Below are 13,239 nucleotides of genomic sequence, written 5' to 3' on the forward strand. Positions count from 1 at the left end.
GCACTCAATTCAGGGGAGCAAGAGGATGCTTTAATCTTGACTCACCATGCAGCGGAGCAAGATAGTGCTTCAATCTTGAGAATACATTCAGGGGAGCAAGAGGGCGTTCCAATCTTGACTCTTCATTCAGCGGAGAAAGAAAGTGCTTTAATTTTGACAATAAATTTAGGGGAGCAAGATGGCGTTTCAATCTTGACACTCCATTCAGCAGAGTAAGAGGATGCTTTTTATCTTGACACTCCATTAAGGAGAACATGAGGTTGCTTCCTATCAACACTCCATTCAGGGGAGTAAGAGGGTGCTTCAATCTTGACAATCAGTTCAGGGGAGCAAGAGGGATATTTTACCGTGACACTCCATTCATGGGAACTAGAGGCGATTCAATCTTAACGCTTCTTTCAGAGGAACAAGAGGGCGTTTCAATCTTGACTCTTCATTCAGCGGAGAAAGATAGTGTATCCATCTTGACACTCCATTCAGGTGAACAAGAGGGCGCTTCATTCTCAACACTCCATTCAGCCGAGCAAGAGGGTGCATCAATCTGGACACTCAGTTCCGCGGAGAAAGATGGTTCTTCAATCTTGACAATCCATTCAACGAAGCAAGAGGGCGATTGCATCTTAACACTTCTTTCAATGGAGCTAGAGGACGCTTCAATCTTGACTCTCCATTCAGCGGAGCAATAGGGTGCTTCAATCTTGACTCTCCATACAACGGAGCAAAAGGGCGCTTTAATCTTGACTCTCCATTCAGGGGAGCAAGAGGGTGCTTCAATCTTGATTCTCCATGCAACGGAGCAAGAGGGCGCTTTAATCTTGACTCTCCATTCAGGGGAGCAAGAGGGTGCTTCAATCTTGATTCTCCATGCAACGGAGCAAGAGGGTACTTAAATTTTGACTCTCCATTCAGCAGAGTAAGAGGATGCTTTTTATCTTGACACTCCATTAAGGAGAACATGAGGTTGCTTCCTATCAACACTCCATTCAGGGGAGTAAGAGGGTGCTTCAATCTTGACAATCAGTTCAGGGGAGCAAGAGGGATATTTTACCGTGACACTCCATTCATGGGAACTAGAGGCGATTCCATCTTAACGCTTCTTTCAGAGGAACAAGAGGGCGTTTCAATCTTGACTCTTCATTCAGCGGAGAAAGATAGTGTATCCATCTTGACACTCCATTCAGGTGAACAAGAGGGCGCTTCATTCTCAACACTCCATTCAGCCGAGCAAGAGGGTGCATCAATCTGGACACTCAGTTCCGCGGAGAAAGATGGTTCTTCAATCTTGACAATCCATTCAACGAAGCAAGAGGGCGATTGCATCTTAACACTTCTTTCAATGGAGCTAGAGGACGCTTCAATCTTGACTCTCCATTCAGCGGAGCAATAGGGTGCTTCAATATTGACTCTCCATGCAACGGAGCAAAAGGGCGCTTTAATCTTGACTCTCCATTCAGGGGAGCAAGAGGGTGCTTCAATCTTGATTCTCCATGCAACGGAGCAAGAGGGCGCTTTAATCTTGACTCTCCATTCAGGGGAGCAAGAGGGTGCTTCAATCTTGATTCTCCATGCAACGGAGCAAGAGGGTACTTAAATTTTGACTCTCCATTCAGCGGAGCAAGAGGATACTTCAATCTTGACTGTGAAAGATTTTTGGTGTTATTTAAATTATTTATTAAAATTTTATTCTCTGTTGTTAGCTGTATTTGTCAAGTTCTACCGAATTAAAAATCCACCTTTAAGAACAATGTATATGAAATATTCATCGCAGTATCTTTATGTCAACTCTTTAAAAGCATTGAACTGTTTTCAGTTGGCAGTTATGGGCTGATAATTCCAAGTGGATAAATGCAAATTCAATGAAGCGTGCTATCGCTTCATGTTTAATTTGCCTTTGTCCAGTTGGCAGTTGTGGCCTGAAAATGCCAGCAGTTCAATCCTTGTATTTAGCACATGAGTTCGGAATTCAAGTTTCCCCGCCATTCTTGGCCGTGAGCCTGTTAACAGCTCTACTATGCTGTTCTGCGTAAAAAAAAGTGCGTAAGATAATAGAAATCCAGACAAGAATAATCAATGTAATACAAATATTTAATGTAAATTATCATTATAAAAAAAATTATAAATATGTATACAAAATAAAAACTGTCCGTCTAGTTTTTCAAAAGGAAAATGTGTATTTAATATTGTTTTCCGCAACTGCGGTGTGCTGCACATGGCAAATTTATCAATGCGCCAGTTGGCAGTTTATGAGATGGTCATGCTCACCTACTGTTGGTAAGGTTATATAGTGACAATGTCATAGAGTGGTAACCAATTTGTAAAAGTTCTAAGAAAATAACTAATTGGAAAACTGGCATTCTTACTTATGCAATTAAAAAGTTCTAAGCTTTATTACTCAGTTGCGGAAAAGAAATCAAAATGGTGTTTTAACGAATTTCAATTTTATGTTTTAACATATTTCAGTTTGTAATTGAATATTTATTGTTAGTGTGTAAGGTCGCAGATCACTTATGTAACTTGAATGCTATGAGTGTGGTGTTTGGTGTAATTTATATCTCAACATTTTTTTAAATTTTATCCACAGTATTGGAGAATCAATTGCTGGTCGCATTTCTAGGTGTTCACATATTTTTTTTTTATATTTCGACTGCCATCATTTACAAGTTTTTGTCGTAACTAGGGACGTGCATACATATGGGTACGTCTCCGGTTGTAACAGAGAGAGTTTTATCCTTTTTGAATTGTGGTCGAGAGTTTACATTTGATCACCAAATTGGAGAGCAAATGATTTAAACTGTGGGAAAGAACTAGGGAAATATCTAGTATAAAACTTGTTATACATAATGGAATATCGAAATAAATTGTCATTCTTAACAAATATCGTTCATTTTCATTGTGATGTAAACCCGGTGGTACAATATCTTTCTTTTGTTGTGGGGTCATGCATGAAGTGTTTTAAACATCAATATTAATTTATGTTTCTGACGTCTATCAGAGAGAAATGTCTAAACAAGTTTATTATATAATTAATGATGGGTAGAACATTTGTGTCATACAGTTATAACACTCTCAACTTCTAAATGAACAGATTCTATCAGTTGTTTCGATTTTCCGTGCATATTCACTGGACGTCTGTATACTTCAATATAAGTATAACACATGTTTTATATATCTTTTTAAAAATTGTTTCGTTGAGACCTCGTTTTTTTGTTTTTTGTTTTGTTTTGTTTTTGTTTTTGTTTTAATACATTTGCCCTTTTAAACGCTTTCTTGTATATAGTAATTAACATTTACCATCTTCAGAAAATATCACACCTAAAGGTTTTGGAGTAGGAAAGGATCTAACTGGGCTATCATTAAAATAATAAATCCGGATGTATTATGCCTCTCTAGTAAATATCATTGATACAGCTTTTGATGGGTTAAAACTGATACCACACACATTTTACTCCAGGTACAAATGTTTGAAAGGTTTTCTGAAATTTGTTACATATCTTGATATTGTTCTTTTTAATAATTTCACTTAACTATCATCAGAAAATAGTTTTGTGTCACTTATTACAATATTGGTTATATCTTCGATACAAAAAAAAAAGAAATAAAACAGGACCTAAAATGAATCTCTGTAGAACTCCGGCATTTACAGATTTTTTAGAATTTCTATCTTACAACTAATTTTAAACTAGCTAAGCAAGTTTCATTAATTCCACAGGATTCTAGTTTGTACAATTACCTTTCAAGCCACGCTATTGAAGACTTTCCTTAAGTCAGTATAAACGGATAAAGGGCGGACTTCTTGCCCCAGATAATCATTAAACTTATTTACTGTGTTCTGTGAAATCGAGATCCATTCAACATCACTAGTATTATCATTAATCCTGTCAATGTAGGCATTATCATTATCAAACATTGTTTCCTGCTAAGGAATTCGCGTATATACTGAATATGATAAGTCAGTAGAGGCTACATATGTGGGGGTATTTCTAGTGGGTCCATTTCGGTAAGGTTATACTTTGTTAGTAATGGACCAAGATGAGAGTGTGTCTGAGGGGATAATATACCTACACCTATATCACCAGTTCGAATATCATCAGTAACATTATCATCAAAAACTTTATCGAACTTATCATCTAACATTTGACATTATTGAACAGACAATTCAGGTCTGATTCAACGCTGGTAAAAGGTAGGTGAGAACACGTGACTGTCTACACCTCGTGTCTATCACTTTAGGAGAGAGTCACCGATACCTGTCCCGTCCATACATCAATATGACTACTAATGTCACGTGTTATGTCAATCAGTGTTTTCATATCCTACAAGCTTTTCGTTAATATGCATTAGGACTTCTGTAGATGATCTATCGATGTTATATGCATTTGTATGCATTCTTTTAAAAAGTAACAAACTACCTGTTCAATTATTTAGCAGGTTTACCACCGGCACATCTGCCCAATCAATAAACATCCCCACCTATACACGTCATTTTACTTTCTTATAAATGTGCCATTGTTCAGGCCGCCGTTATTACGTATCAGATTTACGATGGATGTGTTTGTGTCTAATGATTGTACTCTATCGAGATTTTCGCCGATTTTGACTCGAATAGTTCGAACTCACGCTTATTTTCTGAAGCATAATTTCGAATAATTCGAACTGGTTCGTCAATATTTATTTAATTTTGTTCGAACTAACCGGAGGTTTACCGTAACCTAAAAATCAGGCGTTATCTGTTAGATGATGTTGTATTGTTTTACGATATCGCTGAACTGCTCTTTCTATGTCTAATTTGCCCCCCCCCCCCCCCCCCCCCCCCCCCCCCAAAAAAAAACATTCCCTAAGCCAACCTAGTATTTAGATATTTTGTTGATGGCAAGACCATGAGGATGTGATTACCTGTCATAAAATCACAGGTATATGTTATTTAGATTCAAATACGACATTGTGATTGTCCTTACTTTCATATTAACGTATTTCTAATTAATATATATACATACCTACCTAAGTTAATATTTTCGGCATGGTACAAACTGATCACAGGAAATGAATCAGTACGTATGTTTGATGAAATAGGATTTAGTACTCGTGCTTGATGAAATAGGAATCAGTATTCGTGTTTGATGAAATAGGAATCAGTACTTCGTGATTGATGAAATAGGAATCAGTACTTGTGATTGATGAAATAGGAATCAGTATTATGTTTGATGAAATAGGAATCAGTATTATGTTTGATGAAATAGGAATCAGTATTATTATGTGTTTGATGAAAAAGGAATCACTATTTATGATAGATGAAATAGGAATCGGGGACGTGTTTGATAAAAAAAAACCCAATCAATATTGATATTTAGTTTGAACTGGTTTTTTTTATTGATATATCAAGCATACTGTAACAAGCAGTACAACAAAATTAATGTAAATGGAATTTGTGATTGGTTATTATGGTTAAGATGACTGATCCCAATGTAAACTATGTTTTATACTATATAGCTATATACTTGTACAAAGTAATTGTGATATATAACACTTTAATAAACAAATTGATTGATTGGTGATTGTAAAAGGTCCGATTCAGAAACAAGTACAATGTCTTTATATTAATCAGGATCATAACAGTACTGACAAAAGTGATGTTATAAATTGATTCATAAGTGAAGGGAGGAGAAAGGAAAGGGTAAAGGGATTGAGAAGAGGTAACTTGTTGTTTTAGCGATACAGGACTTGAGATATGTTTAGGAGCCGAAATTAGTTCAATCTTACGAAGGTACGGTAACCAGGTCTGTTCGTGAATTGTGATTAATATACGGTATCTATGAATATTGTATTTCATCAAGTAAAAGTATACGAAAGTGATGATGAATATGTACCAGTGCCTACCAATTATCAAAAATATTTTATAACACTGATCTGGCACCTCAGGATAGCCATATAGTAAAATATTATCATTGTAGTCTTGAAGTAGGTTCCTAAAGCATTCCATTCTTATTGGTGGTAGTTAGGACACTGGAGGAAGAAGTGTTTTTACAGTTTCATCAAATTGGTTTACATGAACACGGGGGATTGTTAATAAGATTACGAGAGTATAAATGATTGTTTACAGAGCTGCAATGAACCATAAGTCGGGCGTGGTTAATCTTGTCGAGTCTTGTTTTTCAATGATAATAGTTTAGAGAAACAATTGAGGTATCAGCATTAAGGAATGTTTTGAGACTACTAATAGACGAATTACATCTTATGACATCGGGGAGTGTGTTCCATAGGTTAACAGTAGAGGGTAGGATTCTTGTCTTTATAGAGATTCGGTCGGCATGGAAGTTGACAGAAAGAGTCGGCTCTCTTTATGTTATAGGAGTGAATGCTAGTGATGTAGGAAGGGAGACAGGGAAAAGCTGATAGAATTTAATGGTTTTATGTTTTCTCCTTTAATTAACCAGAGTATTAAAACCAGATTCTAAGTATAAGCGATCATGACTGGTGAGTTTTGTAGCCCAAGTCATGATCCCTAGCTGCTTCAAGCTGTATGCTTTCTAATAATTTTCTTTTACCTAATGTTAAATCACCCCAAACAATATCTCCATATTCTAGTAATGGTTACTTATGTTTGATAAAACAGGAATCAGTACTTGTGTTTGATTTGGAGGAAATAGGTATTCATTGTTGATAAAGTAGAAATCATTACTTATGGTTGATAAAGTAGAAATCATTACTTTTATATGATAAAGTAGCAGTCAGTACTTTTGTTTGATAAATTAGAAATCAGTACTTATGGGTGATAAAATAGGAATTTGTAGTTATATTTAACAAAATAGGAATCATCATGTTTGATAAAGTAGAAATCTGTTGAAAGCGATATGAACCGCTTTGAAAGAATATTACACCAAAAGTGTATTCATAAATAAAAGTCTACTTTATGATCAAGGTATTATAATTTATAATTAAATAATCATAATTTGTAATTAAATTATTGTGATTTATAATTACATTACTTTCGATTGTAGTTCCAGTGGAGGAAGGGAGATAATTATATAGATCCAGGGAGTATGTCGAGGTCCCCAGTGTTCAGGTGAATATCACAATGAAAAGTTAGAAACATTGTTGAGCACAATTTATTAATGTTTTCACATTTAGTTATATGATTGAAAATTACATAAAATCATACAGTAATATGTACAGTATACGTAGAATTTTAAGGTAAAATCATACAGTAATATATACACGCAGAAAATTACATAAAATCATACAGTAATATATACACAAGAAAATCAGGCAAAACCATACAGTAATATATATACAAGAAAATTAGGTACAAATATACAGTATTATATACACAAGAAAATTAGATGAAATCATCCAGTAATATATACATGTAAAAAATAGATAAAGTCATAAAGTAATAGATATACACGTAGATAAGATAAATCATACATTAATATATACATGAACAAAATTACATTAAAGTATACAGTAATATATAAACTAGAAAATTACATATACTCATACAGTTATATATACACTAGAAAATTACATAAAATCATACGCCCGCCCAGTGAAGACATGGTTCTTCATTTTTACGCTAAACATCACATCAGTTTTTAAATATTTTCACGTTTAAATTTCAAACACAAGAATTAGCATTGTATGGATTAACATCAGGAAGTATTAGTAGTCATACTAATGCTGTTAAGTTAAGTAAGTCTTCTAGACACGTTCCGTCTGAATCATCCAGATGTCGTTTAAAGCATTCAAGGAAACATTACATTCTAATTTACCTGTCTACGTTCACTACTCTCCATATCAACAAGTACAGCCATTTAACGTACTTCGCTAAAGTGCATAACATTTCACCTTCGATTACAACATGGTTCATAATCTTGTTTTATTTGCGACGAAAAATCCCGTGTTACTAGACGTGGATCAAATGTTCTTGGCATTAAATAGCCGAGGAAGAAAATTAATGCATCTTAAAATGCATCCTGTATGTATACTTACTAATGGCCCTGCCACCATGCCTTAGTCACAGCATGGTGTGGAAATATTTTTAAATTCGCGTTTAAATTCAAGCAATTTCTAAATATTGAAAACAAAAATAATCAAATAATCTTGTAAAATTCATGATGTTGATACGTAAGAAGAGAAAGAATAGGATATGGTAGATACATAATGTTAGTACATTGTATGTTAGTATGTAAGATACAAAGTGTTAGTATTTATGATACATAATGTTAGTATGTAAGATTAGATAGGATTGGGTAGGATACATAATGTTAGTATGTAAGATTAGATAGGATTGGGTAGGATACATAATGTTAGTATGTAAGAGGATAGGATTGGGTAGGATACATAATGTTAGTATGTAAGAGGAGAGAAGATAGGATTGGGTAGGATACATAATGTTAGTATGTAAGAGGATAGGATTGGGTAGGATACATAATGTTAGTATGTAAGAGGATAGGATTGGGTAGGATACATAATGTTAGTATGTAAGAGGAGAGAAGATAGGATTGGGTAGGATACATAATGTTAGTATGTAAGAGGAGAGAGGATAGGATTGGGTAGATACATAATGTTAGTATGTAAGAGTAGAGAGGATAGGATTGGGTAGGATACATAATGTTAGTATGTAAGAGGAGAGAGGATAGGATTGGGTAGGATACATAATGTTAGTATGTGAGATGAGACATGATAGGATTGGGTAGATATATAATGTTAGTATGTAAGAGGAGAGATGATAGGATTGGGTAGGATACATAATGTTAGTATGTAAGAGGAGAGAGGATAGGATTGGGTAGGATACATAATGTTAGTATGTAAGAGTAGAGAGGATAGGATTGGGTAGGATACATAATGTTAGTATGTAAGAGTAGAGAGGATAGGATTGGGTAGGATACATAATGTTAGTATGTAAGAGGAGAGAGGATAGGATTGGGTAGGATACATAATGTTAGTATGTGAGATGAGACATGATAGGATTGGGTAGATACATAATGTTAGTATGTAAGATTAGAGAGGATAGGATTGGGTAGGATACATAATGTTAGTATGTAAGAGGAGAGATGATAGGATTGGGTAGGATACATAATGTTAGTATGTAAGAGGAGAGAGGATAGGATTGGGTAGGATACATAATGTTAGTATGTAAGATTAGATAGGATTGGGTAGGATACATAATGTTAGTATGTAAGAGGATAGGATTGGGTAGGATACATAATGTTAGTATGTAAGATTAGATAGGATTGGGTAGGATACATAATGTTAGTATGTAAGAGGAGAGAGGATAGGATTGGGTAGGATACATAATGTTAGTATGTAAGAGGGAGAGAGGATAGGATTGGGTAGGATACATAATGTTAGTATGTAAGAGGATAGAATAGGATTGGGTAGGATACATAATGTTAGTATGTAAGATGAGAGAGGATAGGATTGGGTAGGATACATAATGTTAGTATGTAAGAGTAGAGAGGATAGGATTGGGTAGGATACATAATGTTAGTATGTAAGGGGAGAGAGGATAGGATTGGGTAGGATACATAATATTAGTATGTAAGAGGATAGGATTGGGTAGGATACATAATGTTAGTATGTAAGAGGAGAGAGGATAGGATTGGGTAGGATAAATAATGTTAGTATGTAAGAGGGAGAGAGGATAGGATTGGGTAGGATACATAATGTTAGTATGTTAGAGGATATGATTGGGTAGGATATATAATGTTAGTATGTAAGGGGAGAGAGGATAGGATTGGGTAGGATATATAATGTTAGTATGTAAGAGGAGAGAGGATAGGATTGGGTAGGATACATAATTTCAGTATGTTAGAGGATAGGATTGGGTAGGATATATAATGTTAGTATGTAAGGGGAGAGAGGATAGGATTGGGTAGGATACATAATGTTAGTATGTAAGAGGAGAGAGGATAGGATTGGGTAGGATACATAATGTTAGTATGTAAGAGGAGAGAGGATAGGATTGGGTAGGATACATAATGTTAGTATGTAAGAGGAGAGAGGATAAGATTGGGTAGGATACATAATGTTAGTATGTAAGAGGAGAGAGGATAGGATTGGGTAGGATACATAATGTTAGTATGTAAGAGGAGAGAGGATAGGATTGGGTAGGATACATGATGTTAGTATGTAAGAGGAGAGAGGATAGGATTGGGTAGGATACATAATGTAAGTATGTAAGAGGATAGGATTGGGTAGGATACATAATGTTAGTATGTAAGATGAGAGAGGATAGGATTGGGTAGGATACATAATGTTAGTATGTAAGAGCAGAGAGGATAGGATTGGGTAGGATACATAATGTTAGTATGTAAGAGGAGAGAGGATAGGATTGGGTAGGATACATAATGTTAGTATGTAAGAGGATAGGATTGGGTAGGATACATAATGTTAGTATGTAAGAGGAGGGAGGATAGGATTGGGTAGGATACATAATGTTAGTCTGTAAGAGGATAGGATTGGGTAGGATACATAATGTTAGTATGTAAGAGGAGGGAGGATAGGATTGGGTAGGATACATAATGTTAGTATGTAAGAGGAGAGAGGATAGGATTGGGTAGGATACATAATGTTAGTAGGTAAGAGGAGAGAGGATAGGATTGGGTAGGATACATCATGTTAGTATGTAAGAGGAGAGAGGATAGGATTGGGTAGGATACATAATGTTAGTATGTAAGAGGATAGGATTGGGTAGGATACATAATGTTAGTATGTAAGAATAGAGAGGATAGGATTGGGTAGATACATTTTGGGCATATGAGGATTAGTATAAACTTAAATAATTTGACACTCTCAAATATATGTACTATATGTATAGTGTATTATGCCATTGATGAGAATAATTTTATCGAATATATAACACAGTTTTGAATGTGATGTGTATATATATTATCCAACCTGGAATATATATGTGTGTGTTTGTAATATTTAGTACGATAAGTTGTAATGATTAAGCTAATAACGAAACTGAAACTGAAAACCTATCCACACGTTGTTTTCGGAGACGCCCACTCATACAGGAAGAAGAAACACACAGTTACCTTGCCGTAATATATATTTAAGAAATAATTAACGATGATTCGTGTATTATTGCAGGATATACAACGAGGACGAGGATATTTTGCAATTAAATTAATAACGAAGGCCGCAGGCCTGAGTTATTTATTAAAATTGCAAAATATCCGAGTCCGAGTTGTATATCCTGCAACAATACACGAGTCAACGTTGATTATTTCTATTCTACCATGTACTGTTCAGTTCTGAGATCGACCTCTTTCTAATAGAAAAACAGCAAAGAAACCCCGGGAAAACCTTATTTCTTGAGTATTGTATTATTTGTTGATGAAATATACAGGCAATACAGTACTACGATCAAGAGCATCTATCATATGGCATTGATTTTGAAAATTTAACCCATTAGCCCACTCGGCTATAGTAACCTTTTATAAAATGGGTGAATATTAGATATTTAAAATTGTGATAGCCGTGACTCACGACCGTGTATTATTGGCACGAGCGTGGGTTATTGGAAAATAATACATGGTTTTAAACCAATCAAAACCGGCGTTACATAGCAAACATGGTAGAATGAGTGGTAAGCACTGCTGATAGATTTTTGGTTTGTGTTAACCTTTCATGCCATATCTAAATCACTAAAAACAGTGACACAAGTTTATGTTATATTTGATGTCTGAAAACAGCCAATAAATACCCTAATGCTGATATAATGTAACAATCAATACCGTCGTTCTTCATATTTGTAATTAAAACCGGGAAACTACCCGCTGATTACGGGGAATCTCTAATGCTGTGCTCCATTCTCTCGATACTTCAGGGATAAAGAGCGTATGTGATCGTAACCCCTAGAGTATCTAGGATGCTGCTTTCCGATCGTATAAGTGTTTGTTCCAATAGAAAATTCTCTATATATCATTTTGTCACTGAATCATTCAGTACTATGTTTTGAACTACTTTGTAGACGTACGTAAATAATATTACTGTGGTATGTTTTGAACTACTTTGTAGACGTACGTAAATAATATTACTGTGGTATGTTTTGAACTACTTTGTAGACTTACATAACTAATATTACTGTGGTATGTTTTGAACTACTTTGTAGACGTACGTAAATAATATTACTGTGGTATGTTTTGAACTACTTTGTAGACGTACGTAAATAATATTACTGTGGTATGTTTTAAACTACTTTGTAGACTTACGTAAATAATATTACTGTGATATGTTTTGAACTACTTTGTAGACTTTTGTAAATAATATTACTGTGCTATGTTTTGAACTGCTTTGCACCCTTACGTAACTTATACTATTGTGATACCCTTTAAACTGCCATTACGAATTACGTACCTAAAGATGCATTATTTGCACATATTAGGATGTATATCCTCCAAAATGTTTAAAAAATTCAAACGGGAAGATTGTTATGCAGGAGCATGTGTGGTTTAGGTATTCATGTGTTTAACGTGTAAATCCACTAGCATTGTTGATAAGTAAAAAGAAGAAGATAGCACCGCATCTGCATGTCAGGCATCTGTATGCATGATTTTAACATGTATAAGTCGAACATAGAAAGTAATAATTAATAAAAAATGGTTTAAAAAGCAAAAACATGAAGATGGCCTCGCAGCTACTGTACGTCAGATACTTGTGTATGCGTTTGAGGCGTAAAATTTGAATACTAAAAAGCAATATCTATTGAAATTGTTTTAAAATGAAAACAGAAAATTGGCCCCGCAGCCGCATGTCAGGTTTATATTAATGTCTTTAATGTGTCTAAAGATAAAAGACTTTAAAGGCAATATCCAACATGAGTGCTTAAAAAACAAAAACATGATGATGGCCCGCAGCTGTATGTAAGACCTTTGTATGCTAGTGTTTGAGGTGTATAGTTTGAACACTAAAAAGCAATATCCACTGAAATTACTTAAAGTACAAACAGAAAAATAGCCCCGAAAAATAGCCCCTCAGCCGCATGTTAGGCCTAATGATATAATATGCCTTTATCATGTAAAGATAAATGATCTTAAAAGCAAGATTGTTTTAAAAGTTTAGACAGGACGATGGCCCCTCAGCAGTATGTTAGTAATCAGAGAAATGATGTTCAAGTCTCATGAAGCGAGTACAATTTAGACACCGTGTAAATATCAACTTTAATTGTTTTAAAAACACATAGCAAGTGCCGCCTACCAGGCCTTTATGTAGGTTTTCGTGTGACTATGCCGC

The sequence above is a fragment of the Pecten maximus genome, chromosome 6 (genome assembly GCF_902652985.1).
Source record: "Pecten maximus chromosome 6, xPecMax1.1, whole genome shotgun sequence".
In the NCBI taxonomy this organism is placed as follows: Eukaryota; Metazoa; Mollusca; class Bivalvia; order Pectinida; family Pectinidae; genus Pecten; species Pecten maximus.